Below are 24,093 nucleotides of genomic sequence, written 5' to 3'. Positions count from 1 at the left end.
AGATTGAGAGGTCCTTGGTTCAAACCCGAGTTCTCCCTGTAACAGCACGGATCATTGCCTTTATTTTAGTTAAATCAACATTACGGCCTCGAACTAGGGGGAATAGGTCAGTGGTAGAGCATTCGACTGCAGATCGAGAGGTCCTTGGTTTAAACTCGAGTTCCCCCTGTAACAGCACGGATCATTTCGTTTATTTTAGTTAAATCGACATTACGGCCTTGAACTAGGGAGAAGAGCTCAGTGGTAGAGCATTCGACTGCAGATCGAGAGGTCCTTGGTTCAAACCTGGTTTCCCCCTGTAACAGCACGGATCATGCCGTTTATTTTTGGTAGAGCATTCGACTGCAGATCGAGAGGTCCTTGGTTCAAACCCGAGTTCCCCTGTAACAGCACGGATCATTCCGTTTATTTTAGTTAAATCGACATTACGGTTCTGAACAAAGGGGAATGGCTCAGTGGTAGAGCATTCGACTGCAGATCAAGAGGTCCTTGGTTTAAACCCGAGTTCCCCCTGTAACAGCACTGATCATTTCGTTTATTTTAGTTAAATCGACTTTACGGTTATGAACAAGGGGGAATAGCTCAGCGGTAGAGCATTCGACTGCAGATCGAGAGGTCCTTGGTGCAAACCCGAGTTCCCCCTGTAACAGCACGGATCATTCCTTTTATTTTAGTTAAATCGACATTACGGCCTTGAACTAGGGGGAAGAGCTCAGTGGTAGAGCATTCGACTGCAGATCGAGAGGTCCTTGGTTCAAACCTGGTTTCCCCCTGTAACAGCACGAATCATTCCGTTTATTTTAGTTAAATCGACATTACGGCCTTGAACAAGGGGGAATAGCTCAGTGGTAGAGCATTCGACTGCAGATCGAGAGGTCCTTGGTTCAAACCCGAGTTCCCCCTGTAACAGCACGGATCATTCCGTTTATTTTAGTTAAATCGACATTACGGTTATGAACAAAGGGGAATGGCTCAGTGGTAGAGCATTCGACTCCAGATCGAGAGGTCCTTGGTTTAAACCCGAGTTCCCCCTGTAACAGCACGGATCATTTCGTTTATTTTAGTTAAATCGACATTACGGCCTTGAACAAGGGAAAATAGCTCAATGGTAGAGCATTCGACTGCAGATCGAGAGGTCCTTGGTTCAAACCCGAGCTCCCGCTATAACAGCACGGATCGTTCCGTCTATTTTAGTTAAATCGACATTAGGGCGAGGAAAAAAGGGGAATAGCTCAATGGTAAAGCATTCGACTGCAGATCGAAGGGTCCTTGGTTCAAACCCGAGTTCTCCCTGTAATAGTACGGATCATTTCGTTTATTTTCGTTAAGTCGACATTACGGTTATGAACAAAGGGGAATGGCTCAGTGGTAGAGCATTCGACTGCAGATCGAGAGGTACTTGGTTTAAACCCGAGTTCCCCTGTAACAGCACGGATCATTTCGTTTATTTTAGTTAAATCGACATTACGGTTATGAACAAGGGGGAATAGCTCAGCGGTAGAGCATTCGACTGTAGATCGAGAGGTCCTTGGTGCAAACCCGAGTTCCCCCTGTAACAGCACGGATCATTCCTTTTATTTTAGTTAAATCGACATTACGGCCTTGAACTAGGGGGAAGAGCTCAGTGGTAGAGCATTCGACTGCAGATCGAGAGGTCCTTGGTTCAAACATGGTTTCCCCCTGTAACAGCACGGATCATTCCGTTTATTTTAGTTAAATCGACATTACGGCCTTGAACAAGGGGGAATAGCTCAGTGGTAGAGCATTCGACTGCAGATCGAGAGGTCCTTGGTTCAAACCCGAGTTCCCCCTGTAACAGCACGGATCATTCCGTTATTTCAGTTAAATCGACATTACGGCCTTGAAAAAGGGGGAATAGCTCAGTGGTTGAGCATTCGACTGCAGATCTGAGGTTCTTGGTTCAAACCTGAGTTCCCCCTGTAACAGCACGGATCATTTCGTTTATTTTAGTTAAATCGACATTACGGTTATGAACAAGGGGGAATAGCTCAGCGGTAGAGCATTCGACTGCAGATCGAGAGGTCCTTGGTTCAAACCCGAGTTCCCCCTGTAACAGCACGGATCATTCCGTTATTTCAGTTAAATCGACATTACGGCCTTGAAAAAGGGGGAATATCTCAGTGGTTGAGCATTCGACTGCAGATCTGAGGTCCTTGGTTCAAACCTGAGTTCCCCCTGTAACAGCACGGATCATTCCGTTTATTTTAGTTAAATCGACATTACGGCCTTGAACAAGGGGGAAGAGCTCAGTGGTAGAGCATTCGACTGCAGATTGAGAGGTCCTTGGTTCAAACCCGAGTTCTCCCTGTAACAGCACGGATCATTGCCTTTATTTTAGTTAAATCAACATTACGGCCTTGAACTAGGGGGAATAGCTCAGTGGTAGAGCATTCGACTGCAGATCGAGAGGTCCTTGGTTCAAACCCGAGCTCCCGCTATAACAGCACGGATCGGTCCGTCTATGTTAGTTAAATCGACATTAGGGCGAGGAAAAAAGGGGAATAGCTCAATGGTAAAGCATTCGACTGCAGATCGAGAGGTCCTTGGTTTAAACCCGAGTTCCCCCTGTAACAGCACGGATCATTTCGTTCATTTTAGTTAAATCGACATTACGGTTATGAACAAGGGGGATTAGCTCAGAGGTAGAGCATTCGACTGCAGATCGAGAGGTCCTTGGTTCAAACCTGAGTTCCCCCTGTAACAGCACGGATCATTCCGTTTATTTTAGTTAAATCGACATTACGGCTATGAACAAGGGGGAATAGCTCAGTGGTAGAGCATTCGACTGAAGATTGAGAGGTCCTTGGTTCAAACCCGAGTTCTCCCTGTAGCAGCACGGATCATTGCCTTTATTTTAGATAAATCAACATTACGGCCTTGAACTAGGGGGAAGAGCTCAGTGGTAGAGCATTCGACTGCAGATCGAGAGGTCCTTGGTTCAAACCTGGTTTCCCCCTGTAACAGCACGGATCATTCCGTTTATTTTTGGTAGAGCATTCGACTGCAGATTGAGAGGTCCTTGGTTCAAACCCGAGTTCTCCCTGTAACAGCACGGATCATTGCCTTTATTTTAGTTAAATCAACATTACGGCCTTGAACTAGGGGGAATAGCTCAGTGGTTGAGCATTCGACTGCAGATCGAGAGGTCCTTGGTTCAAACCCGAGTTCGCCCTGTAACAGCACGGATCATTCTGTTATTTCAGTTAAATCGACATTACGGCCTTGAAAAAGGGGGAATAGCTCAGTGGTAGAGCATTCGACTGCAGATCGAGAGGTCCTTGGTTCAAACCCGAGCTCCCGCTATAACAACACGGATCGTTCCGTCTATTTTAGTTAAATCAACATTAGGGCGAGGAAAAAAGGGGAATAGCTCAATGGTAAAGCATTCGACTGCAGATCGAGAGGTCCTTGGTTCAAACCCGAGTTCTCCCTGTAATAGTACGGATTATTTCGTTTATTTTAGTTTAGTCGACATTACGGTTATGAACAAAGGGGAATGGCTCAGTGGTAGAGCATTCGACTGCAGATCGAGAGGTCCTTGGTTTAAACCCGAGTTCCCCCTGTAACAGCACGGATCATTTCGTTTATTTTAGTTAAATCGACATTACGGTTATGAACAAGGGGGAAGAGCTCAGTGGTAGAGCATTCGACTGCAGATCGAGAGGTCCTTGGTTCAAACCTGGTTTCCCCCTGTAACAGCACGGATCATTCCGTTAATTTTTGGTAGAGCATTCGACTGCAGATTGAGAGGTCCTTGGTTCAAACCCGAGTTCTCCCTGTAACAGCACGGATCATTGCCTTTATTTTAGTTAAATCAACATTACGGCCTTGAACTTGGGGGAATAGCTCAGTGGTTGAGCATTCGACTGCAGATCGAGAGGTCCTTGGTTCAAACCTGAGTTCCCCCTGTAACAGCACGGATCATTCCGTTTATTTTAGTTAAATCGACATTACGGCCTTGAACAAGGGGGAATAGCTCAGCGGTAGAGCATTCGACTGCAGATCTGAGGTTCTTGGTTCAAACCTGAGTTCCCCCTGTAACAGCACGGATCATTTCGTTTATTTTAGTTAAATCGACATTACGGTTATGAACAAGGGGGAATAGCTCAGCGGTAGAGCATTCGACTGCAGATCGAGAGGTCCTTGGTTCAAACCCGAGTTCCCCCTGTAACAGCACGGATCATTCCGTTATTTCAGTTAAATCGACATTACGGCCTTGAAAAAGGGGGAATATCTCAGTGGTTGAGCATTCGACTGCAGATCTGAGGTCCTTGGTTCAAACCTGAGTTCCCCCTGTAACAGCACGGATCATTCCGTTTATTTTAGTTAAATCGACATTACGGCCTTGAACAAGGGGGAATAGCTCAGCGGTAGAGCATTCGACTGCAGATCGAGAGGTCCTTGGTGCAAACCCGAGTTCCCCCTGTAACAGCACGGATTATTCCTTTTATTTTAGTTAAATCGACATTACGGCCTTGAACTAGGGGGAAGAGCTCAGTGGTAGAGCATTCGACTGCAGATCGAGAGGTCCTTGGTTCAAACCTGGTTTCCCCCTGTAACAGCACGGATCATGCCGTTTATTTTTGGTAGAGCATTCGACTGCAGATCGAGAGGTCCTTGGTTCAAACCCGAGTTCCCCTGTAACAGCACGGATCATTCCGTTTATTTTAGTTAAATCGACATTACGGTTCTGAACAAAGGGGAATGGCTCAGTGGTAGAGCATTCGACTGCAGATCAAGAGGTCCTTGGTTTAAACCCGAGTTCCCCCTGTAACAGCACTGATCATTTCGTTTATTTTAGTTAAATCGACTTTACGGTTATGAACAAGGGGGAATAGCTCAGCGGTAGAGCATTCGACTGCAGATCGAGAGGTCCTTGGTGCAAACCCGAGTTCCCCCTGTAACAGCACGGATCATTCCTTTTATTTTAGTTAAATCGACATTACGGCCTTGAACTAGGGGGAAGAGCTCAGTGGTAGAGCATTCGACTGCAGATCGAGAGGTCCTTGGTTCAAACCTGGTTTCCCCCTGTAACAGCACGAATCATTCCGTTTATTTTAGTTAAATCGACATTACGGCCTTGAACAAGGGGGAATAGCTCAGTGGTAGAGCATTCGACTGCAGATCGAGAGGTCCTTGGTTCAAACCCGAGTTCCCCCTGTAACAGCACGGATCATTCCGTTTATTTTAGTTAAATCGACATTACGGTTATGAACAAAGGGGAATGGCTCAGTGGTAGAGCATTCGACTCCAGATCGAGAGGTCCTTGGTTTAAACCCGAGTTCCCCCTGTAACAGCACGGATCATTTCGTTTATTTTAGTTAAATCGACATTACGGCCTTCAACAAGGGAAAATAGCTCAATGGTAGAGCATTCGACTGCAGATCGAGAGGTCCTTGGTTCAAACCCGAGCTCCCGCTATAACAGCACGGATCGTTCCGTCTATTTTAGTTAAATCGACATTAGGGCGAGGAAAAAAGGGGAATAGCTCAATGGTAAAGCATTCGACTGCAGATCGAAGGGTCCTTGGTTCAAACCCGAGTTCTCCCTGTAATAGTACGGATCATTTCGTTTATTTTCGTTAAGTCGACATTACGGTTATGAACAAAGGGGAATGGCTCAGTGGTAGAGCATTCGACTGCAGATCGAGAGGTACTTGGTTTAAACCCGAGTTCCCCTGTAACAGCACGGATCATTTCGTTTATTTTAGTTAAATCGACATTACGGTTATGAACAAGGGGGAATAGCTCAGCGGTAGAGCATTCGACTGTAGATCGAGAGGTCCTTGGTGCAAACCCGAGTTCCCCCTGTAACAGCACGGATCATTCCTTTTATTTTAGTTAAATCGACATTACGGCCTTGAACTAGGGGGAAGAGCTCAGTGGTAGAGCATTCGACTGCAGATCGAGAGGTCCTTGGTTCAAACATGGTTTCCCCCTGTAACAGCACGGATCATTCCGTTTATTTTAGTTAAATCGACATTACGGCCTTGAACAAGGGGGAATAGCTCAGTGGTAGAGCATTCGACTGCAGATCGAGAGGTCCTTGGTTCAAACCCGAGTTCCCCCTGTAACAGCACGGATCATTCCGTTATTTCAGTTAAATCGACATTACGGCCTTGAAAAAGGGGGAATAGCTCAGTGGTTGAGCATTCGACTGCAGATCTGAGGTTCTTGGTTCAAACCTGAGTTCCCCCTGTAACAGCACGGATCATTTCGTTTATTTTAGTTAAATCGACATTACGGTTATGAACAAGGGGGAATAGCTCAGCGGTAGAGCATTCGACTGCAGATCGAGAGGTCCTTGGTTCAAACCCGAGTTCCCCCTGTAACAGCACGGATCATTCCGTTATTTCAGTTAAATCGACATTACGGCCTTGAAAAAGGGGGAATATCTCAGTGGTTGAGCATTCGACTGCAGATCTGAGGTCCTTGGTTCAAACCTGAGTTCCCCCTGTAACAGCACGGATCATTCCGTTTATTTTAGTTAAATCGACATTACGGCCTTGAACAAGGGGGAAGAGCTCAGTGGTAGAGCATTCGACTGCAGATTGAGAGGTCCTTGGTTCAAACCCGAGTTCTCCCTGTAACAGCACGGATCATTGCCTTTATTTTAGTTAAATCAACATTACGGCCTTGAACTAGGGGGAATAGCTCAGTGGTAGAGCATTCGACTGCAGATCGAGAGGTCCTTGGTTCAAACCCGAGCTCCCGCTATAACAGCACGGATCGGTCCGTCTATGTTAGTTAAATCGACATTAGGGCGAGGAAAAAAGGGGAATAGCTCAATGGTAAAGCATTCGACTGCAGATCGAGAGGTCCTTGGTTTAAACCCGAGTTCCCCCTGTAACAGCACGGATCATTTCGTTCATTTTAGTTAAATCGACATTACGGTTATGAACAAGGGGGATTAGCTCAGAGGTAGAGCATTCGACTGCAGATCGAGAGGTCCTTGGTTCAAACCTGAGTTCCCCCTGTAACAGCACGGATCATTCCGTTTATTTTAGTTAAATCGACATTACGGCTATGAACAAGGGGGAATAGCTCAGTGGTAGAGCATTCGACTGAAGATTGAGAGGTCCTTGGTTCAAACCCGAGTTCTCCCTGTAGCAGCACGGATCATTGCCTTTATTTTAGATAAATCAACATTACGGCCTTGAACTAGGGGGAAGAGCTCAGTGGTAGAGCATTCGACTGCAGATCGAGAGGTCCTTGGTTCAAACCTGGTTTCCCCCTGTAACAGCACGGATCATTCCGTTTATTTTTGGTAGAGCATTCGACTGCAGATTGAGAGGTCCTTGGTTCAAACCCGAGTTCTCCCTGTAACAGCACGGATCATTGCCTTTATTTTAGTTAAATCAACATTACGGCCTTGAACTAGGGGGAATAGCTCAGTGGTTGAGCATTCGACTGCAGATCGAGAGGTCCTTGGTTCAAACCCGAGTTCGCCCTGTAACAGCACGGATCATTCTGTTATTTCAGTTAAATCGACATTACGGCCTTGAAAAAGGGGGAATAGCTCAGTGGTAGAGCATTCGACTGCAGATCGAGAGGTCCTTGGTTCAAACCCGAGCTCCCGCTATAACAACACGGATCGTTCCGTCTATTTTAGTTAAATCAACATTAGGGCGAGGAAAAAAGGGGAATAGCTCAATGGTAAAGCATTCGACTGCAGATCGAGAGGTCCTTGGTTCAAACCCGAGTTCTCCCTGTAATAGTACGGATTATTTCGTTTATTTTAGTTTAGTCGACATTACGGTTATGAACAAAGGGGAATGGCTCAGTGGTAGAGCATTCGACTGCAGATCGAGAGGTCCTTGGTTTAAACCCGAGTTCCCCCTGTAACAGCACGGATCATTTCGTTTATTTTAGTTAAATCGACATTACGGTTATGAACAAGGGGGAAGAGCTCAGTGGTAGAGCATTCGACTGCAGATCGAGAGGTCCTTGGTTCAAACCTGGTTTCCCCCTGTAACAGCACGGATCATTCCGTTAATTTTTGGTAGAGCATTCGACTGCAGATTGAGAGGTCCTTGGTTCAAACCCGAGTTCTCCCTGTAACAGCACGGATCATTGCCTTTATTTTAGTTAAATCAACATTACGGCCTTGAACTTGGGGGAATAGCTCAGTGGTTGAGCATTCGACTGCAGATCGAGAGGTCCTTGGTTCAAACCTGAGTTCCCCCTGTAACAGCACGGATCATTCCGTTTATTTTAGTTAAATCGACATTACGGCCTTGAACAAGGGGGAATAGCTCAGTGGTAGAGCATTCGACTGCAGATCGAGAGGTCCTTGGTTCAAACCCGAGTTCCCCCTGTAACAGCCGGATCATTCCGTTATTTCAGTTAAATCGACATTACGGTCTTGAAAAAGGGGGAATAGCTCAGTGGTTGAGCATTGGACTGCAGATCGAGAGGTCCTTGGTTCAAACCTGAGTTCCCCCTGTAACAGCACGGATCATTCCGTTTATTTTAGTTAAATCGACATAACGGCCTTGAACAAGGGGGAATAGCTCAGTGGTAGAGCATTCGACAGCAGATCGAGAGGTCCTTGCTTCAAACCCGAGTTCCCCCTGTAACAGCACGGATCATTCCGTTATTTCAGTTAAATCGACATTACGGCCTTGAAAAAGGGGGAATAGCTCAGTGGTAGAGCATTCGACTGCAGATCGAGAGGTCCTTGGTTCAAACCCGAGTTCCCCCTGTAACAGCACGGATCATTCCGTTATTTCAGTTAAATCGACATTACGGCCTTGAAAAAGGGGGAATAGCTCAGTGGTTGAGCATTCGACTGCAGATCTGAGGTTCTTGGTTCAAACCTGAGTTCCCCCTGTAACAGCACGGATCATTTCGTTTATTTTAGTTAAATCGACATTACGGTTATGAACAAGGGGGAATAGCTCAGCGGTAGAGCATTCGACTGCAGATCGAGAGGTCCTTGGTTCAAACCCGAGTTCCCCCTGTAACAGCACGGATCATTCCGTTATTTCAGTTAAATCGACATTACGGCCTTGAAAAAGGGGGAATATCTCAGTGGTTGAGCATTCGACTGCAGATCTGAGGTCCTTGGTTCAAACCTGAGTTCCCCCTGTAACAGCACGGATCATTCCGTTTATTTTAGTTAAATCGACATTACGGCCTTGAACAAGGGGGAAGAGCTCAGTGGTAGAGCATTCGACTGCAGATTGAGAGGTCCTTGGTTCAAACCCGAGTTCTCCCTGTAACAGCACGGATCATTGCCTTTATTTTAGTTAAATCAACATTACGGCCTTGAACTAGGGGGAATAGCTCAGTGGTAGAGCATTCGACTGCAGATCGAGAGGTCCTTGGTTCAAACCCGAGCTCCCGCTATAACAGCACGGATCGGTCCGTCTATGTTAGTTAAATCGACATTAGGGCGAGGAAAAAAGGGGAATAGCTCAATGGTAAAGCATTCGACTGCAGATCGAGAGGTCCTTGGTTTAAACCCGAGTTCCCCCTGTAACAGCACGGATCATTTCGTTCATTTTAGTTAAATCGACATTACGGTTATGAACAAGGGGGATTAGCTCAGAGGTAGAGCATTCGACTGCAGATCGAGAGGTCCTTGGTTCAAACCTGAGTTCCCCCTGTAACAGCACGGATCATTCCGTTTATTTTAGTTAAATCGACATTACGGCTATGAACAAGGGGGAATAGCTCAGTGGTAGAGCATTCGACTGAAGATTGAGAGGTCTTTGGTTCAAACCCGAGTTCTCCCTGTAGCAGCACGGATCATTGCCTTTATTTTAGATAAATCAACATTACGGCCTTGAACTAGGGGGAAGAGCTCAGTGGTAGAGCATTCGACTGCAGATCGAGAGGTCCTTGGTTCAAACCTGGTTTCCCCCTGTAACAGCACGGATCATTCCGTTTATTTTTGGTAGAGCATTCGACTGCAGATTGAGAGGTCCTTGGTTCAAACCCGAGTTCTCCCTGTAACAGCACGGATCATTGCCTTTATTTTAGTTAAATCAACATTACGGCCTTGAACTAGGGGGAATAGCTCAGTGGTTGAGCATTCGACTGCAGATCGAGAGGTCCTTGGTTCAAACCCGAGTTCGCCCTGTAACAGCACGGATCATTCTGTTATTTCAGTTAAATCGACATTACGGCCTTGAAAAAGGGGGAATAGCTCAGTGGTAGAGCATTCGACTGCAGATCGAGAGGTCCTTGGTTCAAACCCGAGCTCCCGCTATAACAACACGGATCGTTCCGTCTATTTTAGTTAAATCAACATTAGGGCGAGGAAAAAAGGGGAATAGCTCAATGGTAAAGCATTCGACTGCAGATCGAGAGGTCCTTGGTTCAAACCCGAGTTCTCCCTGTAATAGTACGGATTATTTCGTTTATTTTAGTTTAGTCGACATTACGGTTATGAACAAAGGGGAATGGCTCAGTGGTAGAGCATTCGACTGCAGATCGAGAGGTCCTTGGTTTAAACCCGAGTTCCCCCTGTAACAGCACGGATCATTTCGTTTATTTTAGTTAAATCGACATTACGGTTATGAACAAGGGGGAAGAGCTCAGTGGTAGAGCATTCGACTGCAGATCGAGAGGTCCTTGGTTCAAACCTGGTTTCCCCCTGTAACAGCACGGATCATTCCGTTAATTTTTGGTAGAGCATTCGACTGCAGATTGAGAGGTCCTTGGTTCAAACCCGAGTTCTCCCTGTAACAGCACGGATCATTGCCTTTATTTTAGTTAAATCAACATTACGGCCTTGAACTTGGGGGAATAGCTCAGTGGTTGAGCATTCGACTGCAGATCGAGAGGTCCTTGGTTCAAACCTGAGTTCCCCCTGTAACAGCACGGATCATTCCGTTTATTTTAGTTAAATCGACATTACGGCCTTGAACAAGGGGGAATAGCTCAGTGGTAGAGCATTCGACTGCAGATCGAGAGGTCCTTGGTTCAAACCCGAGTTCCCCCTGTAACAGCCGGATCATTCCGTTATTTCAGTTAAATCGACATTACGGTCTTGAAAAAGGGGGAATAGCTCAGTGGTTGAGCATTGGACTGCAGATCGAGAGGTCCTTGGTTCAAACCTGAGTTCCCCCTGTAACAGCACGGATCATTCCGTTTATTTTAGTTAAATCGACATAACGGCCTTGAACAAGGGGGAATAGCTCAGTGGTAGAGCATTCGACAGCAGATCGAGAGGTCCTTGCTTCAAACCCGAGTTCCCCCTGTAACAGCACGGATCATTCCGTTATTTCAGTTAAATCGACATTACGGCCTTGAAAAAGGGGGAATAGCTCAGTGGTAGAGCATTCGACTGCAGATCGAGAGGTCCTTGGTTCAAACCCGAGCTCCCGCTATAACAACACGGATCGTTCCGTCTATTTTAGTTAAATCAACATTAGGGCGAGGAAAAAAGGGGAATAGCTCAATGGTAAAGCATTCTACTGCAGATCGAGAGGTCCTTGGTTCAAACCCGAGTTCTCCCTGTAATAGTACGGATTATTTCGTTTATTTTAGTTAAGTCGACATTACGGTTATGAACAAAGGGGAATGGCTCAGTGGTAGAGCATTCGACTGCAGATCGAGAGGTCCTTGGTTTAAACCCGAGTTCCCCCTGTAACAGCACGGATCATTTCGTTTATTTTAGTTAAATCGACATTACGGTTATGAACAAGGGGGAAGAGCTCAGTGGTAGAGCATTCGACTGCAGATCGAGAGGTCCTTGGTTCAAACCTGGTTTCCCCCTGTAACAGCACGGATCATTCCGTTAATTTTTGGTAGAGCATTCGACTGCAGATTGAGAGGTCCTTGGTTCAAACCCGAGTTCTCCCTGTAACAGCACGGATCATTGCCTTTATTTTAGTTAAATCAACATTACGGCCTTGAACTGGGGGGAATAGCTCAGTGGTTGAGCATTCGACTGCAGATCGAGAGGTCCTTGGTTCAAACCTGAGTTCCCCCTGTAACAGCACGGATCATTCCGTTTATTTTAGTTAAATCGACATTACGGCCTTGAACAAGGGGGAATAGCTCAGTGGTAGAGCATTCGACTGCAGATCGAGAGGTCCTTGGTTCAAACCCGAGTTCCCCCTGTAACAGCCGGATCATTCCGTTATTTCAGTTAAATCGACATTACGGTCTTGAAAAAGGGGGAATAGCTCAGTGGTTGAGCATTGGACTGCAGATCGAGAGGTCCTTGGTTCAAACCTGAGTTCCCCCTGTAACAGCACGGATCATTCCGTTTATTTTAGTTAAATCGACATTACGGCCTTGAACAAGGGGGAATAGCTCAGTGGTAGAGCATTCGACAGCAGATCGAGAGGTCCTTGCTTCAAACCCGAGTTCCCCCTGTAACAGCACGGATCATTCCGTTATTTCAGGTAAATCGACATTACGGCCTTGAAAAAGGGGGAATTGCTCAGTGGTTGAGCATTCGACTGCAGATCGAGAGGTCCTTGGTTCAAACCTGAGTTCCCCCTGTAACAGCACGGATCATTCCGTTTATTTTAGTTAAATCGACATTACGGCCTTGAACAAGGGGGAATAGCTCAGTGGTATAGCATTCGACTGCAGATCGAGAGGTCCTTGGTTCAAACCCGAGTTCTCCCTGTAACAGCACGGATCATTGCCTTTATTTTAGTTAAATCAACATTACGGCCTCGAACTAGGGGGAATAGCTCAGTGGTAGAGCATTCGACTGCAGATCGAGAGGTCCTTGGTTCAAACCCGAGCTCCCGCTATAACAGCACGGATCGTTCCGTCTATTTTAGTTAAATCGACATTAGGGCGAGGAAAAAAGGGGAATAGCTCAATGGTAAAGCATTCGACTGCAGATCGAGAGGCCCTTGGTTCAAACCCGAGTTCTCCCTGTAATAGTACGGATCATTTCGTTTATTTTAGTTAAGTCGACATTACGGTTATGAACAAAGGGGAATGGCTCAGTGGTAGAGCATTCGACTGCAGATCGAGAGGTCCTTGGTTTAAACCCGAGTTCCCCCTGTAACAGCACGGATCATTTCGTTTATTTTAGTTAAATCGACATTACGGTTATGAACAAGGGGGAATAGCTCAGCGGTAGAGCATTCGACTGCAGATCGAGAGGTCCTTGGTGCAAACCCGAGTTCCCCCTGTAACAGCACGGATCATTCCGTTTATTTTAGTTAAATCGACATTACGGCCTTGAACAAGGGGGAATAGCTCAGTGGTATAGCATTCGACTGCAGATCGAGAGGTCCTTGGTTCAAACCCGAGTTCCCCCTGTAACAGCACGGATCATTCCGTTTTTCAGTTAAATCGACATTACGGCCTTGAAAAAGGGGGAATAGCTCAGTGGTAGAGCATTCGACTGCAGATTGAGAGGTCCTTGGTTCAAACCCGAGTTCTCCCTGTAACAGCACGGATCATTGCCTTTATTTTAGTTAAATCAACATTACGGCCTTGAACTAGGGGGAATAGCTCAGTGGTAGAGCATTCGACTGCAGATCGAGAGGTCCTTGGTTCAAACCCGAGCTCCCGCTATAACAGCACGGATCGTTCCGTCTATTTTAGTTAAATCGACATTAGGGCGAGGAAAAAAGGGGAATAGCTCAATGGTAAAGCATTCGACTGCAGATCGAGAGGTCCTTGGTTCAAACCCGAGTTCTCCCTGTAATAGTACGGATCATTTCGTTTATTTTAGTTAAGTCGACATTACGGTTATGAACAAAGGGGAATGGCTCAGTGGTAGAGCATTCGACTGCAGATCGAGAGGTCCTTGGTTTAAACCCGAGTTCCCCCTGTAACAGCACGGATCATTCCGTTTATTTTAGTTAAATCGACATTACGGCTATGAACAAGGGGGAATAGCTCAGTGGTAGAGCATTCGACTGAAGATTGAGAGGTCCTTGGTTCAAACCCGAGTTCTCCCTGTAACAGCACGGATCATTGCCTTTATTTTAGATAAATCAACATTACGGCCTTGAACTAGGGGGAATAGCTCAGTGGTAGAGCATTCGACTGCAGATCGAGAGGTCCTTGGTTCAAACCCGAGTTCTCCCTGTAACAGCACGGATCATTGCCTTTATTTTAGTTAAATCAACATTACGGCCTCGAACTAGGGGGAATAGCTCAGTGGTAGAGCATTCGACTGCAGATCGAGAGGTCCTTAGTTCAAACCCGAGCTCCCGCTATAACAGCACGGATCGTTCCGTCTATTTTAGTTAAATCGACATTAGGGCGAGGAAAAAAGGGGAATAGCTCAATGGTAAAGCATTCGACTGCAGATCGAGAGGTCCTTGGTTCAAACCCGAGTTCTCCCTGTAATAGTACGGATCATTTCGTTTATTTTAGTTAAGTCGACATTACGGTTATGAACAAAGGGGAATGGCTCAGTGGTAGAGCATTCGACTGCAGATCGAGAGGTCCTTGGTTTAAACCCGAGTTCCCCCTGTAACAGCACGGATCATTCCGTTTATTTTAGTTAAATCGACATTACGGCTATGAACAAGGGGGAATAGCTCAGTGGTAGAGCATTCGACTGAAGATTGAGAGGTCCTTGGTTCAAACCCGAGTTCTCCCTGTAACAGCACGGATCATTGCCTTTATTTTAGATAAATCAACATTACGGCCTTGAACTAGGGGGAATAGCTCAATGGTAAAGCATTCGACTGCAGATCGAGAGGTCCTTGGTTCAAACCCGAGTTCTCCCTGTAATAGTACGGATCGTTTCGTTTATTTTAGTTAAGTCGACATTACGGTTATGGACAAAGGGGAATGGCTCAGTGGTAGAGCATTCGACTGCAGATCGAGAGGTCCTTGGTTTAAACCCGAGTTCCCCCTGTAACAGCACGGATCATTTCGTTTATTTTATTTAAATCGACATTACGGTTATGAACAAGGGGGAATAGCTCAGCGGTAGAGCATTCGACTGCAGATCGAGAGGTCCTTGGTGCAAACCCGAGTCCCCCCTGTAACAGCACGGATCATTCCTTTTATTTTAGTTAAATCGACATTACGGCCTTGAACCAGGGGGAAGAGCTCAGTGGTAGAGCATTCGACTGCAGATCGAGAGGTCCTTGGTTCAAACCCGAGTTCCCCTTGTAACAGCACGGATCATTCCTTTTATTTTAGTTAAATCGACATTACGGCTATGAACAAGGGGGAATAGCTCAGTGGTAGAGCATTCGACTGAAGATTGAGAGGTCCTTGGTTCAAACCCGAGTTCTCCCTGTAACAGCACGGATCATTGCCTTTATTTTAGATAAATCAACATTACGGCCTTGAACTAGGGGGAATAGCTTAGTGGTAGAGCATTCGACTGCCGATCGAGAGGTCCTTGGTTTAAACCCGAGTTCCCCCTGTAACAGCACGGATCATTGCCTTTATTTTAGTTAAATCAACATTACGGCCTTGAACTAGGGGGAATAGCTCAGTGGTAGAGCATTCGACTGCAGATCGAGAGGTCCTTGGTTCAAACCCGAGCTCCCGCTATAACAGCACGGATCGTTCCGTCTATTTTAGTTAAATCGACATTAGGGCGAGGAAAAAAGGGGAATAGCTCAATGGTAAAGCATTCGACTGCAGATCGAGAGGTCCTTGGTTCAAACCCGAGTTCTCCCTGTAATAGTACGGATCATTTCGTTTATTTTAGTTAAGTCGACATTACGGTTATGAACAAAGGGGAATGGCTCAGTGGTAGAGCATTCGACTGCAGATCGAGAGGTCCTTGGTTCAAACCTGAGTTCCCCCTGTAACAGCACGGATCATTCCGTTTATTTTAGTTAAATCGACATTACGGCTATGAACAAGGGGGAATAGCTCAGTGGTAGAGCATTCGACTGAAGATTGAGAGGTCCTTGGTTCAAACCCGAGTTCTCCCTGTAACAGCACGGATCATTGCCTTTATTTTAGATAAATCAACATTACGGCCTTGAACTAGGGGGAATAGCTTAGTGGTAGAGCATTCGACTGCAGATCGAGAGGTCCTTGGTTCAAACCCGAGTTCTCCCTGTAACAGCACGGATCATTGCCTTTATTTTAGATAAATCAACATTACGGCCTTGAACTAGGGGGAATAGCTTAGTGGTAGAGCATTCGACTGCAGATCGAGAGGTCCTTGGTTCAAACCTGAGTTCCCCCTGTAACAGCACGGATCATTCCGTTCATTTTAGTTAAATCGACATTACGGCTATGAACAAGGGGGAATAGCTCAGTGGTAGAGCATTCGACTGAAGATTGAGAGGTCCTTGGTTCAAACCCGAGTTCTCCCTGTAACAGCACGGATCATTGCCTTTATTTTAGATAAATCAACATTACGGCCTTGAACTAGGGGGAATAGCTTAGTGGTAGAGCATTCGACTGCTGATCGAGAGGTCCTTGGTTCAAACCTGAGTTCCCCCTGTAACAGCACGGATCATTCCGTTTATTTTAGTTAAATCGACATTACGGTTATGAACAAAGGGGAATGGCTCAGTGGTAGAGCATTCGACTGCAGATCGAGAGGTCCTTGGTTTAAACCCGAGTTCCCCCTGTAACAGCACGGATCATTTCGTTTATTTTAGTTAAATCGACATTACGGCCTTGAACAAGAGGGAATAGCTCAATGGTAGAGCATTCGACTGCAGATCGAGAGGTCCTTGGTTCAAACCCGAGCTCCCGCTATAACAGCACGGATCGTTCCGTCTATTTTAGTTAAATCGACATTAGGGCGAGGAAAAAAGGGGAATAGCTCAATGGTAAAGCATTCGACTGCAGATCGAGAGGTCCTTGGTTCAAACCTGAGTTCTCCCTGTAATAGTACGGATCATTTCGTTTATTTTCGTTAAGTCGACATTAAGGTTATGAACAAAGGGGAATGGCTCAGTGGTAGAGCATTCGACTGCAGATCGAGAGGTCCTTGGTTAAAACCCGAGTTCCCCCTGTAACAGCACGGATCATTTCGTTTATTTTAGTTAAATCGACATTACGGCCTTGAACAAGGGGGAATAGCTCAGTGGTTGAGCATTCGACTGCAGATCGAGAGGTCCTTGGCTCAAACCTGAGTTCCCCCTGTAACAGCACGGATCATTCCGTTTATTTTAGTTAAATCGACATTACGGCCTTGAACTAGGGGGAATAGCTCAGTGGTAGAGCATTCGACTGCAGATCAAGAGGTCCTTGGTTCAAACCCGAGTTCTCCCTGTAACAGCACGGATCATTGCCTTTATTTTAGTTAAATCAACATTACGGTCTTGAAAAAGGGGGAATGGCTCAGTGGTAGAGCATTCGACTGCAGATCGAGAGGTCCTTGGTTTAAACCCGAGTTCCCCCTGTAACAGCACGGATCATTTCGTTTATTTTAGTTAAATCGACATTACGGCCTTGAACAAGGGGGAATAGCTCAGTGGTAGAGCATTCGACTGCAGATCGAGAGGTCCTTGGTTCAAACCCGAGTTCCCCCTGTAACAGCACGGATCGTTCCGTTATTTCAGGTAAATCGACATTACGGCCTTGAAAAAGGGGGAATAGCTCAGTGGTAGAGCATTCGACTGCAGATCGAGAGGTCCTTGGTTTAAACCCGAGTTCCCCCTGTAACAGCACGGATCATTTCGTTTATTTTAGTTAAATCGACATTACGGCCTTGAACTAGGGGGAATAGCTCAGTGGCAGAGCATTCGACTGCAGATCGAGAGGTCCTTGGTTCAAACCCGAGCTCCCGCTATAACAGCACGAATCGTTCCGTCTATTTTAGTTAAATCGACATTAGGGCGAGGAAAAAAGGGGAATAGCTCAATGGTAAAGCATTCGACTGCAGATCGAGAGGTCCTTGGGTCAAACCCGAGTTCTCCCTGTAATAGTACGGATCATTTCGTTTATTTTAGTTAAGTCGACATTACGGTTATGAACAAAGGGGAATGGCTCTGTGGTAGAGCATTCGACTGTAGATCGAGAGGTCCTTGGTTTAAACCCGAGTTCCCCCTGTAACAGCACGGATCATTTCGTTTATTTTAGTTAAATCGACATTACGGTTATGAACAAGGGGGAATAGCTCAGCGGTAGAGCATTCGACTGCAGATCGAGAGGTCCTTGGTGCAAACCCGAGTTCCCCCTGTAACAGCACGGATCATTCCTTTTATTTTAGTTAAATCGTTATTACGGCCTTGAACCAGGGGGAAGGGCTCAGTGGTAGAGCATTCGACTGCAGATCGAGAGGTCCTTGGTTCAAACCCGAGTTCCCCTTGTAACAGCACGGATCATTCCGTTTATTTTAGTTAAATCGACATTACGGCTATGAACAAGGGGGAATAGCTCAGTGGTAGAGCATTCGACTGAAGATTGAGAGGTCCTTGGTTCAAACCCGAGTTCTCCCTGTAACAGCACGAATCATTGCCTTTATTTTAGATAAATCAACATTACGGCCTTGAACTAGGGGGAATAGTTTAGTGGTAGAGCATTCGACTGCAGATCGAGAGGTCCTTGGTTTAAACCCGAGTTCCCCCTGTAACAGCACTCATCATTTCGTTTATTTTAGTTAAATCGACATTACGGCCTTGAACAAGGGGGAATAGCTCAGTGGTAGAGCATTCGACTGCAGATCGAGAGGTCCTTGGTTCAAACCCGAGTTCTCCCTGTAACAGCACGGATCATTCCGTTATTTCAGGTAAATCGACATTACGGCCTTGAAAAAGGGGGAATAGCTCAGTGGTTGAGCATTCGACTGCAGATCGAGAGGTCCTTGGTTCAAACCTGAGTTCCCCCTGTAACAGCACGGATCATTCCGTTTATTTTAGTTAAATCGACATTACGGCCTTGAACTAGGGGGAATAGCTCAGTGGTAGAGCATTCGACTGCAGATCGAGAGGTCCTTGGTTCAAACCCGAGTTCTCCCTGTAACAGCACGGATCATTCCGTTATTTCAGGTAAATCGACATTACGGCCTTGAAAAAGGGGGAATAGCTCAGTGGTTGAGCATTCGACTGCAGATCGAGAGGTCCTTGGTTCAAACCTGAGTTCCCCCTGTAACAGCACGGATCATTCCGTTTATTTTAGTTAAATCGACATTACGGCCTTGAACTAGGGGGAATAGCTCAGTGGTAGAGCATTCGACTGCAGATCAAGAGGTCCTTGGTTCAAACCCGAGTTCTCCCTGTAACAGCACGGATCATTGCCTTTATTTTAGTTAAATCAACATTACGGTCTTGAAAAAGGGGGAATGGCTCAGTGGTAGAGCATTCGACTGCAGATCGAGAGGTCCTTGGTTTAAACCCGAGTTCCCCCTGTAACAGCACGGATCATTTCGTTTATTTTAGTTAAATCGACATTACGGCCTTGAACAAGGGGGAATAGCTCAGTGGTAGAGCATTCGACTGCAGATCGAGAGGTCCTTGGTTCAAACCCGAGTTCCCCCTGTAACAGCACGGATCGTTCCGTTATTTCAGGTAAATCGACATTACGGCCTTGAAAAAGGGGGAATAGCTCAGTGGTAGAGCATTCGACTGCAGATCGAGAGGTCCTTGGTTTAAACCCGAGTTCCCCCTGTAACAGCACGGATCATTTCGTTTATTTTAGTTAAATCGACATTACGGCCTTGAACTAGGGGGAATAGCTCAGTGGCAGAGCATTCGACTGCAGATCGAGAGGTCCTTGGTTCAAACCCGAGCTCCCGCTATAACAGCACGAATCGTTCCGTCTATTTTAGTTAAATCGACATTAGGGCGAGGAAAAAAGGGGAATAGCTCAATGGTAAAGCATTCGACTGCAGATCGAGAGGTCCTTGGGTCAAACCCGAGTTCTCCCTGTAATAGTACGGATCATTTCGTTTATTTTAGTTAAGTCGACATTACGGTTATGAACAAAGGGGAATGGCTCTGTGGTAGAGCATTCGACTGTAGATCGAGAGGTCCTTGGTTTAAACCCGAGTTCCCCCTGTAACAGCACGGATCATTTAGTTTATTTTAGTTAAATCGACATTACGGTTATGAACAAGGGGGAATAGCTCAGCGGTAGAGCATTCGACTGCAGATCGAGAGGTCCTTGGTGCAAACCCGAGTTCCCCCTGTAACAGCACGGATCATTCCTTTTATTTTAGTTAAATCGACATTACGGCCTTGAACCAGGGGGAAGGGCTCAGTGGTAGAGCATTCGACTGCAGATCGAGAGGTCCTTGGTTCAAACCCGAGTTCCCCTTGTAACAGCACGGATCATTCCGTTTATTTTAGTTAAATCGACATTACGGCTATGAACAAGGGGGAATAGCTCAGTGGTAGAGCATTCGACTGAAGATTGAGAGGTCCTTGGTTCAAACCCGAGTTCTCCCTGTAACAGCACGGATCATTGCCTTTATTTTAGATAAATCAACATTACGGCCTTGAACTAGGGGGAATAGTTTAGTGGTAGAGCATTCGACTGCAGATCGAGAGGTCCTTGGTTTAAACCCGAGTTCCCCCTGTAACAGCACTCATCATTTCGTTTATTTTAGTTAAATCGACATTACGGCCTTGAACAAGGGGGAATAGCTCAGTGGTAGAGCATTCGACTGCAGATCGAGAGGTCCTTGGTTCAAACCCGAGTTCTCCCTGTAACAGCACGGATCATTCCGTTATTTCAGGTAAATCGACATTACGGCCTTGAAAAAGGGGGAATAGCTCAGTGGTTGAGCATTCGACTGCAGATCGAGAGGTCCTTGGTTCAAACCTGAGTTCCCCCTGTAACAGCACGGATCATTCCGTTTATTTTAGTTAAATCGACATTACGGCCTTGAACTAGGGGGAATAGCTCAGTGGTAGAGCATTCGACTGCAGATCAAGAGGTCCTTGGTTCAAACCCGAGTTCTCCCTGTAACAGCACGGATCATTGCCTTTATTTTAGTTAAATCAACATTACGGTCTTGAAAAAGGGGGAATGGCTCAGTGGTAGAGCATTCGACTGCAGATCGAGAGGTCCTTGGTTTAAACCCGAGTTCCCCCTGTAACAGCACGGATCATTTCGTTTATTTTAGTTAAATCGACATTACGGTTATGAACAAGGGGGAAGAGCTCAGTGGTAGAGCATTCGACTGCAGATCGAGAGGTCCTTGGTTCAAACCTGGTTTCCCCCTGTAACAGCACGGATCATTCCGTTAATTTTTGGTAGAGCATTCGACTGCAGATTGAGAGGTCCTTGGTTCAAACCCGAGTTCTCCCTGTAACAGCACGGATCATTGCCTTTATTTTAGTTAAATCAACATTACGGCCTCGAACTAGGGGGAATAGGTCAGTGGTAGAGCATTCGACTGCAGATCGAGAGGTCCTTGGTTCAAACCTGAGTTCCCCCTGTAACAGCACGGATCATTCCGTTTATTTTAGTTAAATCGACATTACGGCCTTGAACAAGGGGGAATAGCTCAGTGGTATAGCATTCGACTGCAGATCGAGAGGTCCTTGGTTCAAACCCGAGTTCCCCCTGTAACAGCACGGATCATTCCGTTATTTCAGTTAAATCGACATTACGGCCTTGAAAAAGGGGGAATAGCTCAGTGGTAGAGCATTCGACTGCAGATTGAGAGGTCCTTGGTTCAAACCCGAGTTCTCCCTGTAACAGCACGGATCATTGCCTTTATTTTAGTTAAATCAACATTACGACCTCGAACTAGGGGGAATAGCTCAGTGGTAGAGCATTCGACTGCAGATCGAGAGGTCCTTGGTTCAAACCCGAGCTCCCGCTATAACTGCACGGATCGTTCCGTCTATTTTAGTTAAATCGACATTAGGGCGAGGAAAAAAGGGGAATAGCTCAATGGCAAAGCATTCGACTGCAGATCGAGAGGTCCTTGGTTTAAACCCGAGTTCCCCCTGTAACAGCACGGATCATTTCGTTTATTTTAGTTAAATCGACATTACGGCCTTGAACAAGGGGGAATAGCTCAGTGGTAGAGCATTCGACTGCAGATCGAGAGGTCCTTGGTTTAAACCCGAGTTCCCCCTGTAACAGCACGGATCATTTCGTTTATTTTAGTTAAATCGACATTACGGCCTTGAACTAGGGGGAATAGCTCAGTGGCAGAGCATTCGACTGCAGATCGAGAGGTCCTTGGTTCAAACCCGAGCTCCCGCTATAACAGCACGAATCGTTCCGTCTATTTTAGTTAAATCGACATTAGGGCGAGGAAAAAAGGGGAATAGCTCAATGGTAAAGCATTCGACTGCAGATCGAGAGGTCCTTGGGTCAAACCCGAGTTCTCCCTGTAATAGTACGGATCATTTCGTTTATTTTAGTTAAGTCGACATTACGGTTATGAACAAAGGGGAATGGCTCTGTGGTAGAGCATTCGACTGTAGATCGAGAGGTCCTTGGTTTAAACCCGAGTTCCCCCTGTAACAGCACGGATCATTTAGTTTATTTTAGTTAAATCGACATTACGGTTATGAACAAGGGGGAATAGCTCAGCGGTAGAGCATTCGACTGCAGATCGAGAGGTCCTTGGTGCAAACCCGAGTTCCCCCTGTAACAGCACGGATCATTCCTTTTATTTTAGTTAAATCGACATTACGGCCTTGAACCAGGGGGAAGGGCTCAGTGGTAGAGCATTCGACTGCAGATCGAGAGGTCCTTGGTTCAAACCCGAGTTCCCCTTGTAACAGCACGGATCATTCCGTTTATTTTAGTTAAATCGACATTACGGCTATGAACAAGGGGGAATAGCTCAGTGGTAGAGCATTCGACTGAAGATTGAGAGGTCCTTGGTTCAAACCCGAGTTCTCCCTGTAACAGCACGGATCATTGCCTTTATTTTAGATAAATCAACATTACGGCCTTGAACTAGGGGGAATAGTTTAGTGGTAGAGCATTCGACTGCAGATCGAGAGGTCCTTGGTTTAAACCCGAGTTCCCCCTGTAACAGCACTCATCATTTCGTTTATTTTAGTTAAATCGACATTACGGCCTTGAACAAGGGGGAATAGCTCAGTGGTAGAGCATTCGACTGCAGATCGAGAGGTCCTTGGTTCAAACCCGAGTTCTCCCTGTAACAGCACGGATCATTCCGTTATTTCAGGTAAATCGACATTACGGCCTTGAAAAAGGGGGAATAGCTCAGTGGTTGAGCATTCGACTGCAGATCGAGAGGTCCTTGGTTCAAACCTGAGTTCCCCCTGTAACAGCACGGATCATTCCGTTTATTTTAGTTAAATCGACATTACGGCCTTGAACTAGGGGGAATAGCTCAGTGGTAGAGCATTCGACTGCAGATCAAGAGGTCCTTGGTTCAAACCCGAGTTCTCCCTGTAACAGCACGGATCATTGCCTTTATTTTAGTTAAATCAACATTACGGTCTTGAAAAAGGGGGAATGGCTCAGTGGTAGAGCATTCGACTGCAGATCGAGAGGTCCTTGGTTTAAACCCGAGTTCCCCCTGTAACAGCACGGATCATTTCGTTTATTTTAGTTAAATCGACATTACGGTTATGAACAAGGGGGAAGAGCTCAGTGGTAGAGCATTCGACTGCAGATCGAGAGGTCCTTGGTTCAAACCTGGTTTCCCCCTGTAACAGCACGGATCATTCCGTTAATTTTTGGTAGAGCATTCGACTGCAGATTGAGAGGTCCTTGGTTCAAACCCGAGTTCTCCCTGTAACAGCACGGATCATTGCCTTTATTTTAGTTAAATCAACATTACGGCCTCGAACTAGGGGGAATAGGTCAGTGGTAGAGCATTCGACTGCAGATCGAGAGGTCCTTGGTTCAAACCTGAGTTCCCCCTGTAACAGCACGGATCATTCCGTTTATTTTAGTTAAATCGACATTACGGCCTTGAACAAGGGGGAATAGCTCAGTGGTATAGCATTCGACTGCAGATCGAGAGGTCCTTGGTTCAAACCCGAGTTCCCCCTGTAACAGCACGGATCATTCCGTTATTTCAGTTAAATCGACATTACGGCCTTGAAAAAGGGGGAATAGCTCAGTGGTAGAGCATTCGACTGCAGATTGAGAGGTCCTTGGTTCAAACCCGAGTTCTCCCTGTAACAGCACGGATCATTGCCTTTATTTTAGTTAAATCAACATTACGACCTCGAACTAGGGGGAATAGCTCAGTGGTAGAGCATTCGACTGCAGATCGAGAGGTCCTTGGTTCAAACCCGAGCTCCCGCTATAACTGCAC

The 24,093-nt window shown here is 46.2% G+C and overlaps 36 non-coding genes across 36 annotated transcripts; all 36 read left to right on the top strand.

Moving 5' to 3' along the window:
• The first annotated feature begins 831 nt into the window (after positions 1–831).
• TRNAC-GCA (transfer RNA cysteine (anticodon GCA)) lies at positions 832–903 on the top strand. The gene has a single exon. It is a non-coding gene; the product is annotated as a tRNA-Cys (tRNA).
• Positions 904–961: 58 nt separating this feature from the next.
• Positions 962–1,033, top strand: TRNAW-CCA (transfer RNA tryptophan (anticodon CCA)). The gene has a single exon. It is a non-coding gene; the product is annotated as a tRNA-Trp (tRNA).
• A 447-nt stretch (positions 1,034–1,480) lies between these two features.
• On the top strand, positions 1,481–1,552 carry TRNAY-GUA (transfer RNA tyrosine (anticodon GUA)). Its single transcript has one exon. It is a non-coding gene; the product is annotated as a tRNA-Tyr (tRNA).
• Positions 1,553–1,740: 188 nt separating this feature from the next.
• TRNAC-GCA (transfer RNA cysteine (anticodon GCA)) lies at positions 1,741–1,812 on the top strand. Its single transcript has one exon. It is a non-coding gene; the product is annotated as a tRNA-Cys (tRNA).
• Positions 1,813–1,998: 186 nt separating this feature from the next.
• TRNAC-GCA (transfer RNA cysteine (anticodon GCA)) lies at positions 1,999–2,070 on the top strand. Its single transcript has one exon. It is a non-coding gene; the product is annotated as a tRNA-Cys (tRNA).
• A 2,046-nt stretch (positions 2,071–4,116) lies between these two features.
• TRNAC-GCA (transfer RNA cysteine (anticodon GCA)) lies at positions 4,117–4,188 on the top strand. The gene has a single exon. It is a non-coding gene; the product is annotated as a tRNA-Cys (tRNA).
• A 921-nt stretch (positions 4,189–5,109) lies between these two features.
• On the top strand, positions 5,110–5,181 carry TRNAC-GCA (transfer RNA cysteine (anticodon GCA)). The gene has a single exon. It is a non-coding gene; the product is annotated as a tRNA-Cys (tRNA).
• A 58-nt stretch (positions 5,182–5,239) lies between these two features.
• Positions 5,240–5,311, top strand: TRNAW-CCA (transfer RNA tryptophan (anticodon CCA)). Its single transcript has one exon. It is a non-coding gene; the product is annotated as a tRNA-Trp (tRNA).
• A 447-nt stretch (positions 5,312–5,758) lies between these two features.
• TRNAY-GUA (transfer RNA tyrosine (anticodon GUA)) lies at positions 5,759–5,830 on the top strand. The gene has a single exon. It is a non-coding gene; the product is annotated as a tRNA-Tyr (tRNA).
• Positions 5,831–6,018: 188 nt separating this feature from the next.
• TRNAC-GCA (transfer RNA cysteine (anticodon GCA)) lies at positions 6,019–6,090 on the top strand. The gene has a single exon. It is a non-coding gene; the product is annotated as a tRNA-Cys (tRNA).
• Positions 6,091–6,276: 186 nt separating this feature from the next.
• TRNAC-GCA (transfer RNA cysteine (anticodon GCA)) lies at positions 6,277–6,348 on the top strand. Its single transcript has one exon. It is a non-coding gene; the product is annotated as a tRNA-Cys (tRNA).
• Positions 6,349–8,265: 1,917 nt separating this feature from the next.
• TRNAC-GCA (transfer RNA cysteine (anticodon GCA)) lies at positions 8,266–8,337 on the top strand. Its single transcript has one exon. It is a non-coding gene; the product is annotated as a tRNA-Cys (tRNA).
• A 315-nt stretch (positions 8,338–8,652) lies between these two features.
• Positions 8,653–8,724, top strand: TRNAC-GCA (transfer RNA cysteine (anticodon GCA)). Its single transcript has one exon. It is a non-coding gene; the product is annotated as a tRNA-Cys (tRNA).
• A 186-nt stretch (positions 8,725–8,910) lies between these two features.
• Positions 8,911–8,982, top strand: TRNAC-GCA (transfer RNA cysteine (anticodon GCA)). The gene has a single exon. It is a non-coding gene; the product is annotated as a tRNA-Cys (tRNA).
• Positions 8,983–10,899: 1,917 nt separating this feature from the next.
• On the top strand, positions 10,900–10,971 carry TRNAC-GCA (transfer RNA cysteine (anticodon GCA)). The gene has a single exon. It is a non-coding gene; the product is annotated as a tRNA-Cys (tRNA).
• Positions 10,972–12,022: 1,051 nt separating this feature from the next.
• TRNAC-GCA (transfer RNA cysteine (anticodon GCA)) lies at positions 12,023–12,094 on the top strand. Its single transcript has one exon. It is a non-coding gene; the product is annotated as a tRNA-Cys (tRNA).
• Positions 12,095–13,967: 1,873 nt separating this feature from the next.
• Positions 13,968–14,039, top strand: TRNAC-GCA (transfer RNA cysteine (anticodon GCA)). Its single transcript has one exon. It is a non-coding gene; the product is annotated as a tRNA-Cys (tRNA).
• Positions 14,040–15,267: 1,228 nt separating this feature from the next.
• On the top strand, positions 15,268–15,339 carry TRNAG-GCC (transfer RNA glycine (anticodon GCC)). The gene has a single exon. It is a non-coding gene; the product is annotated as a tRNA-Gly (tRNA).
• Positions 15,340–15,917: 578 nt separating this feature from the next.
• On the top strand, positions 15,918–15,989 carry TRNAC-GCA (transfer RNA cysteine (anticodon GCA)). The gene has a single exon. It is a non-coding gene; the product is annotated as a tRNA-Cys (tRNA).
• Positions 15,990–16,307: 318 nt separating this feature from the next.
• On the top strand, positions 16,308–16,379 carry TRNAS-GCU (transfer RNA serine (anticodon GCU)). The gene has a single exon. It is a non-coding gene; the product is annotated as a tRNA-Ser (tRNA).
• Positions 16,380–17,217: 838 nt separating this feature from the next.
• TRNAC-GCA (transfer RNA cysteine (anticodon GCA)) lies at positions 17,218–17,289 on the top strand. The gene has a single exon. It is a non-coding gene; the product is annotated as a tRNA-Cys (tRNA).
• Positions 17,290–17,347: 58 nt separating this feature from the next.
• Positions 17,348–17,419, top strand: TRNAC-GCA (transfer RNA cysteine (anticodon GCA)). The gene has a single exon. It is a non-coding gene; the product is annotated as a tRNA-Cys (tRNA).
• Positions 17,420–17,476: 57 nt separating this feature from the next.
• Positions 17,477–17,548, top strand: TRNAC-GCA (transfer RNA cysteine (anticodon GCA)). The gene has a single exon. It is a non-coding gene; the product is annotated as a tRNA-Cys (tRNA).
• A 318-nt stretch (positions 17,549–17,866) lies between these two features.
• TRNAY-GUA (transfer RNA tyrosine (anticodon GUA)) lies at positions 17,867–17,938 on the top strand. Its single transcript has one exon. It is a non-coding gene; the product is annotated as a tRNA-Tyr (tRNA).
• A 578-nt stretch (positions 17,939–18,516) lies between these two features.
• Positions 18,517–18,588, top strand: TRNAC-GCA (transfer RNA cysteine (anticodon GCA)). The gene has a single exon. It is a non-coding gene; the product is annotated as a tRNA-Cys (tRNA).
• Positions 18,589–18,775: 187 nt separating this feature from the next.
• TRNAC-GCA (transfer RNA cysteine (anticodon GCA)) lies at positions 18,776–18,847 on the top strand. The gene has a single exon. It is a non-coding gene; the product is annotated as a tRNA-Cys (tRNA).
• Positions 18,848–19,164: 317 nt separating this feature from the next.
• TRNAC-GCA (transfer RNA cysteine (anticodon GCA)) lies at positions 19,165–19,236 on the top strand. Its single transcript has one exon. It is a non-coding gene; the product is annotated as a tRNA-Cys (tRNA).
• A 58-nt stretch (positions 19,237–19,294) lies between these two features.
• Positions 19,295–19,366, top strand: TRNAC-GCA (transfer RNA cysteine (anticodon GCA)). The gene has a single exon. It is a non-coding gene; the product is annotated as a tRNA-Cys (tRNA).
• A 57-nt stretch (positions 19,367–19,423) lies between these two features.
• On the top strand, positions 19,424–19,495 carry TRNAC-GCA (transfer RNA cysteine (anticodon GCA)). Its single transcript has one exon. It is a non-coding gene; the product is annotated as a tRNA-Cys (tRNA).
• A 318-nt stretch (positions 19,496–19,813) lies between these two features.
• On the top strand, positions 19,814–19,885 carry TRNAY-GUA (transfer RNA tyrosine (anticodon GUA)). The gene has a single exon. It is a non-coding gene; the product is annotated as a tRNA-Tyr (tRNA).
• Positions 19,886–20,463: 578 nt separating this feature from the next.
• Positions 20,464–20,535, top strand: TRNAC-GCA (transfer RNA cysteine (anticodon GCA)). The gene has a single exon. It is a non-coding gene; the product is annotated as a tRNA-Cys (tRNA).
• Positions 20,536–20,852: 317 nt separating this feature from the next.
• TRNAC-GCA (transfer RNA cysteine (anticodon GCA)) lies at positions 20,853–20,924 on the top strand. Its single transcript has one exon. It is a non-coding gene; the product is annotated as a tRNA-Cys (tRNA).
• Positions 20,925–21,847: 923 nt separating this feature from the next.
• On the top strand, positions 21,848–21,919 carry TRNAC-GCA (transfer RNA cysteine (anticodon GCA)). Its single transcript has one exon. It is a non-coding gene; the product is annotated as a tRNA-Cys (tRNA).
• Positions 21,920–22,237: 318 nt separating this feature from the next.
• On the top strand, positions 22,238–22,309 carry TRNAY-GUA (transfer RNA tyrosine (anticodon GUA)). Its single transcript has one exon. It is a non-coding gene; the product is annotated as a tRNA-Tyr (tRNA).
• Positions 22,310–22,887: 578 nt separating this feature from the next.
• Positions 22,888–22,959, top strand: TRNAC-GCA (transfer RNA cysteine (anticodon GCA)). Its single transcript has one exon. It is a non-coding gene; the product is annotated as a tRNA-Cys (tRNA).
• Positions 22,960–23,276: 317 nt separating this feature from the next.
• On the top strand, positions 23,277–23,348 carry TRNAC-GCA (transfer RNA cysteine (anticodon GCA)). The gene has a single exon. It is a non-coding gene; the product is annotated as a tRNA-Cys (tRNA).
• Positions 23,349–24,093: the final 745 nt, after the last annotated feature.

Source organism: Phalangium opilio, unplaced genomic scaffold, assembly GCF_054372755.1.
Source record: "Phalangium opilio isolate 3A_F unplaced genomic scaffold, DU_Popi_V2 ptg000053l_1, whole genome shotgun sequence".
Taxonomy (NCBI): Eukaryota; Metazoa; Arthropoda; class Arachnida; order Opiliones; family Phalangiidae; genus Phalangium; species Phalangium opilio.
Note: the sequence above shows the minus strand (reverse complement) of the source record. Positions and strands in the feature narration are given on the sequence as shown.